The sequence below is a fragment of the Monodelphis domestica genome, chromosome 2, assembly GCF_027887165.1.
Source record: "Monodelphis domestica isolate mMonDom1 chromosome 2, mMonDom1.pri, whole genome shotgun sequence".
In the NCBI taxonomy this organism is placed as follows: Eukaryota; Metazoa; Chordata; class Mammalia; order Didelphimorphia; family Didelphidae; genus Monodelphis; species Monodelphis domestica.
The window spans coordinates 257820481-257830306 of NC_077228.1; positions in this window are offsets into that span (position 1 = coordinate 257820481).

The following is a 9826-nucleotide window of genomic DNA, read 5'->3' on the forward strand; positions in this document are numbered from 1 at the left end:
AAGGCAGTGAGCCTGGATAGGGGGATCTTCTCAGGGACAAGTCTACATGGAGGATCCAAAAAGGTAGATAAGTGACTTCTTTGGGTCTATAATCCTGTATATTCATGTCAGATTATGGTGATAGATCTATGGCTTTTTGTTGAGATGGGCCAGTTGAGGGTGTATCTCAAGGGACAATGGGTGTGTCTTTCCTATGGGTCTATGTTTCCTGAGTGTATGTCTCTCTTTTCTTGTACTAATCTAAGGGTAAGATTTTTGATTATAATGATGAACACTTGCTGGGGTGGGGGTGGGGAGAGAGTTCGAATTCTAGTTCTGCTATTTACTACTTGGATAAGTCACTTAACCTTTTTTTTTTTAATAAAGATGTTACCAATTACATGTAATAACAATTTTCTACATAAGTTTTCTGAAGTTATATGATCTAAATTTTTCTTCCTTCTTCCCTTCCCTCCCCCTTCCTGGAAATGGTAAACCATTTGATCTGGGTTATACATGCATAATCATGCAAAACATATTTTCATATTTGTTCAAACTTTCTAAGACTCAGGTTCCTCATCTGTAAAATAGGAGAAAAGGACTAGATGATTTCTAAGGTCCCTTACAATACTAAATCATTCTAAATGATTTTTGTTATTTTGCCTTGTGTTTCCCTTCTGCCTCACATTTCTCTGTCTCTCTCCTAATTTTTCTCTTTACATATTTCTTTCTCCCCATAGCTCTATTTCTCCTTGTGCCTTTGTCTTTCATTGGTTTCCTGTTCCTTTATCTCCCCCAAACACTTTGCTTTCCCATGATAACTCGTTCAGGTTGTGTCGTCCTTAAGTTCATCTAACCTTTTTAAAGCCCTTGCATCTTTGTTAAGACTCCAACACCTCTAGTACCCAGTGTGCCTGAATCTCCTCTTCTTAGCTTATTGCTGTATCTCGGGGACCAGAGATGAGGAATAAGATAGGGATCTCTAAAAAGGAAGCCAGTCCCTGGCCCCTCCCAGACCATTGTGTCAGGGACTGGGCTAGGGATGTTTGTGTAGCAGTGGGGGTAGGAATGGGAGGACGAGAATTGTGACTGACAAGTCATCTTTTCCTGCAAAGTCTGTCATTCATGGGCTCTTCAGCTCCACCAAAATCTTTGTGCCACAATTCAGACATCTCACTCTCTACTGATGTGTGTGTGTGTGTGTGTGTGTGTGTGTGTGTGTGAGCATGGGTGCACACATGTAAGGTTGGAGAGAGAGAGGAAGTAGTTTCTGTTATCCAGTCCTCAGTTCAGAAAATCCTTTGAAAGAGGCAAGGCAGCCAAGCAAAAGACATAGCTGAGATAGATTTTATATCTGATCCTGGAAGGGACAGAAAACCACTGAAGTTTACTGAATAGGAAGGTGACAGGATCATGCTAAGCTTTAGAAAGAACACTGACAGCTGAGTGGAGAGAAAGAAACCTGAGAAGAGACAAGCCAGAATGCTACTGGAGTAGTCCAATAGGATATGAAGGGATGAGGGCTTGCATAAAGATTGTGGAAGCATCACAGGTGAGAAGGTAAGTGTGGGCAGGATGATGGTGGCCTCAACAGTAATAGGGAAGTTAAGAAGAAAGGAGGGCCCAAGGCAAAAGACAATGAGTTCATTTTGGGACTTATGGATCTTGAGAATTCTATGGGACATCATCCAGTTTTGAGTGGTCCGACTAGAATAATAACTGGAAGTCATCAAAGAAGTTAGGGATGGATGAATAAATTTGAAAATTATCTACATTAGGTTGATTATTAAATTCATGGGACCTGATAAGATCAGCCGACAAAGAAATATAAATGGAGAACAGAAGGCCCAGGACAAAATGTTAAGGGACATGTGATCTTAGTGATCATGTCCTGGATCTTCATCAAAGAAGCAAAGGAAATTGAGACATAGAAGGATAATAGATTATGATCAGAAAAGGGCATTTCAGAATTCATGAACATAGAAGTAGAATACTTGTGGGTGATGACACCATTAAGGGTATCACCATCTCTGTGTACCTGAGGTGGGACAGAGGAGTGGGTTATGGGAAATTAGTAAATTAAGAAATTGGGAGATTAGGGATTTTAGGGACTGTTAATGCATATGTTATGGTGAAGTATACTGCTATGAGAGTAGATGTTGAGGGGGAGAAAAAGACTATAAGGGGCAGTGAGATAGCACAGTGGATAGAAAGCCAGGCCTGGAGTCAGGAGGAGCAGGGTTCAAATCTAGCCTCTGATACCCTAGTTATATGACCCTGGGTGCAAGTCACTTAACCCCTAACTGTTCTTCTGCCTTAGAACACAGTGTCAATTTTAAGATGGAAAGTAAGGGTTTAAAAAATAAATAATTTCATGTAGGTCTTTCCATGGTTTTTTTTTTTTTAATTAGCCTGCTTATCATTTCTAACTTCATGGTAATAGTCCATCATAATCATGCCACAATTTGTTTAGCCATTCACCAATTGATAGGTATCTCCTCAATTCCCATTTCTTTGACACCATGAAGAGAGCTGCTATAAAAATTTTGGAACATATAGGGTTTTTTTTTCCTTTTTTTCCTGATCAATTTGGGAAATAGACCTAATAATGGTATTACTAGGTCAAAGGGTTCACTCAGTTTTACAACTTTTCTGGCATAATTTCAGATTGTTCTCCAAAATCTGTTTTTCAAGTCAGTTGTTTTTAGACTGAGATACCTTACATTTTCTTCTTTTTTTTTAGTCTTTTTACTTTGTTTTAATATTTCTTGTTGACTCATGGAGTCATTTTCCACCCACAGTCTGCTCTGAGCCAAACCATATCCTCAGTGAATACAGACCTCTTTATGTCTTATAGGTAGACTTGGACTGGACAAATGACTCAATGTGACTTTTTCTGGATGTCCCCATCAGAATTTTGTTGTAGCTTCTTCAGATTATAAGAGTGTTTGTATTATATTATAATATAATATTACATTATTATATTAAAAGCATTGTTTTAACTTTAAAATCCTCTTCTGAATTACATCGCTGTAAAATTATTAGGTAATTCTTAGTCACTTTAAATCCAGATTGAGATTTTGTTTTCTCTCTCTTAAGAATAAACCTGCTTCATCCACTCTAAAACATTGTTGTTCAAACTGCTTGATCACATGGTTCGATGGGGATATGAATGGGGATATGCACTCTGAATGATCACTCTAATGCAAATGTTAATAATATGGAATAAGGTCTGAATCGATGATACATGTAAAACCCAGTGAAATTGCTTATTGGCTAAGGATGGGGGTGAGAGGAGGGAAGGGAAAGAACATGAATCATGTAATTATGGAAAAATATTCTTAATTAATTTAATTAACTTTTTTTAAAAATTGTTATTCAGTTGTCCACCTTATTTGATTATTTTATCAGGATAGTTAGCCCCTGGGTCCTTATCTACACTGGCTGCCTCTCCAATAACTTTAATATAATTTAATTAACTCAAATTGCAAAATGATCTTACCAACCAAAGTTTGAAGTAATAATCTCTCCACTAAGCACATGGTTTCCATTTTCTTTTACTACCTTAAATAAACTAGACACTTTTATCTGAATGGCTTCTCTGCTAAGAAGAATGCATTTTTTATTTTGATCTTCAATCCACATAGCTAATGGATATACCATTTTCTAGCATTGTAACATTTCTATCTCATCATTCTTTGCAAGTCACAAAAAACTAATGTGACTTTGCCTTTTTCATTTATGGCTCCTATTTGTTATATAATATTTTGCACCATATATTCAGGCATTCAAACATTACTATGACCATGTTCAGGCCATTCCAAACCTCCTGTTTAGAATGGCCCACAAACCAACGTTGGTTTTTATATTCTTAAGCGGTTGGCAAAATTTTTTTTAAAGAATAGTCTTTTGTAACAGATGTAAACTACATGAAATTCAAATTTCAGTGTCCATAAAATGTTATTGGAACACAGGTATGCTTATTCAATTATATAGTGTGTATGGCCGCTTTCATACTACAACAGAGACCACAGGCAAACACACTTATTCCTTCTTACTTTTTCTTGGAGCACTACAAATTGCTGTGAGGCATTCCCATTCCCATTACAGTTTTTCAACTGTTTATTAGGGTTTATGTTTTGGGGTTTTGGTTTTATAAGATTAATAATTTACAAAAATGAACAATATGGAAAAAAATTTAAATAAATTTAATTTAATTTTAAAAAATATAATACAAAGACCACTGGGAGGAAGCCAGGTAGCTCAGTGATTGAAAGCCAGGCCTAAAGACAGAAGGTCCTGGGTTCAAATTTGACCTCTGTAAAAAATAGACTCGAATACAGGACTACAATCCCCACGAGCCTTTGCTCCACTTCCCCAGAATGCCTTGTAATCTCACCTGGGCTGAGATTGAGAAGATATTTAAGCAAAGGCTTTTGAAGGCTCTGGGGTCTTTTGAACTTGCGTTTTGGAGCAGAGGCGTCTCTTCCATGATGTGAGGTTATTTTGTCTAGGCCTCTGGCCTAGACACATGTTTCTTACTTGTATATTCTTAATCTTTAACCTTTAATAAACCTCTAAAAAATATAATACTTCTTGCAGAGAGAAACTAATTTCTACCTGCCTCAGATGCCTCAGTCTCCCCCTCTCCCCTAAATTTTAATCTTTACACCTCAGACACTCCCTAGCTGTGTGATTCTGGGCAAGTCACTTAATCCCTTCACTCTCTTGCCTAGCCCTTACAGCTCTTTTGCCTTGAACTGAGATACACAAATGGAAGGAATGGGCTAAGGAAAAAAAAAAGAAAGAATAGTATGCCCATGATGTGACATACTTTAAAAAAAAATCTTTTCCTTCTGTCTTAGAATCGATGTTAATTATCATTTCCAAGGCAGAAGGAAGGGCTAGGGCAATTAGAGTTAAAGGACTTGCCCAGGGTTACACAGCTAAGATGTGTCTGAGGTCAAATTGGAACCCAGAACCTCCCATCTCTAGGCCTGGCTTTCTATTCACTGAGCCACCTAGGTGCCCCTACTATGACATCTTATTTTTTGTTCCTTACCAGTGCATACCCATTCTGTCAAAACGAGAAAAGAAGAGAAAAATAGGTTTCAAATTTCATGCTTTTGAGGCCCAGTGGAAGGTGCATTACTTTATTATTAAATTAGATGGTAAAGATTTATGCTTATTTTACAGTGGCACCGTAGCGGTAGTAAAAGAACACAATACATATAGATATCCATCAATTAGTATTAAGCCTTTATTATGTGCCAGACATTGTGCTAATTGCTCAGGATTCAAGAAGAGGCAAAAATAGTCCTGCTTTCAAGGAGCTCACAATCTAATTGCGGAGACAATTAGCAAATAGATATAAACGATATATAGCACAAATAGGAAATAATTAACAGAGGGAAGGCACTAGAATTAAGACTGGTTAATGAGCAGTCGACAGAGATGAGGAGGGAGAACATTCCGGGTCTATGGGACAGCCCTGAGATGAAGTGTCTCATTCATGAAACAGCCAGGAGGCCAGTCACTAGATTGAAAACTAGGTTGGGAGAGTAAAATATAAAAAGCCTGGAAAGGTGGGAGAGGTTTGGACTTTGAATGCCAAATATACGGGTTTGTATTTGATCCTGGAGGCGATGGGGAGACAATGAAGTTTGAGTCAGACCTGCACTTTAGGAAAATCATTTTAGTTGTTGAATGCAGGATGGACTGGACTGAGGAGAGGCTTGAGGCAGGCAGACCCATCAACAGGCTATTACAATAGTCTTGGGATGAAGTGATGAGGGCCTGCACTAGAGTGGCAGCAGTGTCAGAGGAGAGAAGGGACAGTATTGGAGAGATATTGCCAGAGTAGAATGGACACACCTAGGCAACAGATCGAATATGATACAGAGTGAAAAGTTGAGAATGGTTCTGAGGTTCCAAGCCTGTGGGACTGGAAGGATGATGTTGTGGTCTCAACAACAAAAAAGAAGTTAGGGAGAAGGGAGGGCTGGGGGGAGGGGATTATGGGTGTAGTTTTAATATATTTAGTAATATTTCCATAGGGTATCCAAGATGTCTGAAAGGCAGTTGAAGATGCAAGATTGGAGGTCAGTAGAGAGGTGATGAACATAGAAATAAATCAATCCATGAAAGCTGTGAAGTGTTTTAGAAGGAGAAGAGAAGCAGTCACTATGAGACACCTTTGGTTAGACATGACCAGACTAAGCATTTATCACAATATTTCCAATTCTTAGGAAAGCAAAGGTCAGGAAAAAATAGAAAATTTTAAGTGAAATATCTCATCACAACAGAATTTTTTGGTAAAAATAAAAGGAGGCTGCAATCAAAGTTAGTTTCCAAGTTTACATTTTGTCAGCCAAACAAAAAGAGTAGTTTATCAATGAGTTAATTAAGCTGTGCTTGATTAAAGAGACTGAAGAAATGTGTCCAGAGTAATTTGCTTAAGAATATTATTCTTTTAGGCTCAATTAGTTAATCTACCTGTGTGAAAAGATGTTTTCAAAGGTGACATGTAAAATCTCATTACAGATCAGCATTAATAGATGAACATTTACAATAGATTTCGATAATGAACACTAACTTTGAATCCCCACTAAGCAAAATGTAATCCTCTCAAAAAAACCTCCTTTCTTCTCATTAATAAACATATGCAATTATTATGATGTTTTGAATGATACAAATAAAAAATTTGTGGAAACTTATGCTCTCGTGTTATATAAATATCTAAATAATATCATCAAATTTGCCTCAGTCCACAAACTAATTCATTACTATCTGGTTTTTTAATTGAAAATAATTTGCTGACCTTTCTAATGTAATAACAAATTTTTTTTCTTCTTTCTTTCTTTCCTCCTCATCCTCCTCCCTCTTTTTCTTCTTCCTCTTTGCCTCCTCCTCTTCCTCTTCTCCTTCTCCCTTTTTTCCAATCACAGTGTTTCCAACTGAGGAATTTCTCCTCTTGTCTGCTTTGTTAAAATATCTCTTTTTTAAAATTAGCAAACTGTTGGTAATATGTTATGCAGCTACACACCACATCCACACTTGATAATAGGCAAGTTGCATTGTAACATGGACAACTGATAATGAAACAGCATGTTAAAATCTTCAACATTATTTGAAATTGCATTAATCATGACCTAGCTGTGCAAATTTATTTAAGCATTTGGAAGGTGATGATATATATGATAGTGCAGTTCAGTGCTAACTTTCTTCAGAACTTTATTGTCTTCAAAGGGCATGGAGGGAGTTAAACAAAAACAGAGGTTGTTGGGAGTATTGCCTCTATTTTCAGGAATTTAAAAAGGGAAAGATAAAGGAGGGCAAAGGAAGAATACACTAGGGTGAAACTTGCTATTTCTTATAATTGGGTATTATGAGGAAAATATTCAAACATGTGGAAGGGATGATGGACAACAGATATCAAATGAAACTCATTTATCTGAACTGAAGAAAGGAGGGCCAAACAGAAACACACACACACACACACACACACACACACACACACACACAAACACACACCCCAGAGTGGGAACTTGACCTACTTACTGCTTGACAGAGAATGTACACTACCTTGAGTAAATGTAAACAGGAAAAGAAGCTCCAACTGGCACATGGGAAAATGTGACCCTTAGCCATCCCTGGCACTATGCCTTCTTTGTTTTATTTCTGTGTTCTGGTCTGTGGTTGGTGCAGTGATCTACCTTTATCCTCTTTGGAGTAAGTTCCCCCAATGAGCCCAATAACCTAATTAACCCTAATAAAACCTATTAATAACCAAGCTGGCACAGGCTCCTCTTTCTATGGTATCTCAGTATTCTCTGGAGGGAATGCCACCCTATGATTGGCATAATCAGTACAAAACAGATCTGACCTCTTCCATTTGGCATAATTTGCAAGATAGTCTGCTACCCCTATAAAGCTTTTGTCCTTACAATTAGTAATAGAAAAATATAATGAATGGAAATAATCACAAGCAAAACAAATTTCTTGAACCTAAAAATGAAATTAAACAGGACAGATTAAAAAAAAATAAATTTAAGTGGTGCCAAAAAAACCTTAAGCTAGGTCTATTTTTAGATCTAATACAAAAGGGTGCTAAGTACCTATAAAGGTTAAATTAATCACTAAAAGGTCAAGCAACTTACAAAGGACAAGCTTAGCAAGAGGTGTGAAGTTTTAGTCTACTTGGGGAAAGTGATTAACAAAAGAAGATGTGAATTAAGAATGCTCAGTCCTGTGGAAAACGTCTACTGTGATTGGTAGGTGTGAAAACTTAGGGGAGGTGACATAAGAGAAATTTCTCTTTAAAAGGAGCTGGCTCTCTCAACTTAGGGTGAGTTGGATCTCAGACTAGTTGGAGTAGCTGGGCCTCTGAACTTAGTTGGAGTTTTGCTTGGAACAAAATCTGGTGGTGAGTGGATAAAAGACTGACTTAGTTTTCTCTCTTAAAGAGAAAGGCCATTTGGCCTAGGCCCTAGGCCTCTTTCTACTATTTCCTCTTACTCTGTCTCTCTCCCTTCCCTTAATTCAGATTAATAATACAGATGAAGATCTGTATTAATTAAAATCTCCATAAAACCCAGCTGACTTGGGTATTCATATTTGGGAAATTTTCCCATGGTGACCACTTATTTTTTATATAAAATCAAAACACTAAAATTATTTTTACAGTTTTGGCAATTCACAGTCATTGAACCCACATTTTTGCAGTCAAACTGCCTAACTTCCCTCATTCCAATCCTCTTGGTGGGACTCCAAAAGGTGAAACACATATATGTTGTCAGTCTTGTTCTCTATATTGGATCTTATGATTAAGGAAGACCTCAATCTAAATCTAAATCTAAAGTGGGTAGATGGAAAATGACTATGACAAAAGGTATGATTAAAAAAAATTTTTTTTATTTTAAGGAACCAGTTTGGAGGACCCTAAATTCTTATCTATCAGTTTAGCCCTGCTTTATTAACCCTCACCTTTATCCTTGATTCTTCTTTCTTCCATATACCCCTTCTCCAATTAATTGACAATTTTGCTAGGGGAAAAAACCCCAAAACAAACAAAACCCTGAGCCTCAGGATTAAGACTTGCCTATGGTCACAAATTTATATTCCTTTTTTAAAAGAATATAGGATAGTACTACTCACATTCTTCTTTCTCTAATTTCTGTCAGTTTCATGTTCCATCTTTTAAATGGTCTCCCACTTTCCAGATTTTCATCTTTCTAATTCATTTTTCACAGTTGCCAAACAGATATTCCCAAAACTCAACCATTGCTATTTCCCTGCTCAAGGAATGTTAATGGCTCCCTACTGCTTCTAAAATATTAGTCCTTCAAAACTAGGACACTAATGCATTGCTGGTGCAGCTGTGAACTGATCCAACCTTTCTGGAGGGCAATTTGGAACTATGCCCAAAGGGTTATAAAATAATGCATACCTTTTGTTCCAGTGATACCACTAGTTGGTCTGTATCCCAAAGAGATCAAAAACAAGAAGAAAAGACCTACTTGTACAAAAACATTTATAGCTGCTCTTCTTGTGGTGGCAAAAAATTGGAAATTAAAGGGATGTCCATCAATTGAGGAATGGCTAAACGAATTGTGGTATAGTGATGGAATACTATTATGATGTAAGAAAAGATGAACAGGATGATTTCAGAAAGAGCTGGAAATACCTTCATGAATGTATACAGAGTAAAATAAACAGAACCAGGCGAGTATGCAGTAATAGCAATACTGTGGGATAATCAAATGTGATAGATTTTAATACTAACAGCAAACCAGGACAATTCTGAGTGACTTATGACAAGGAAGGCTACCCACCTCCAGAGAAAGAA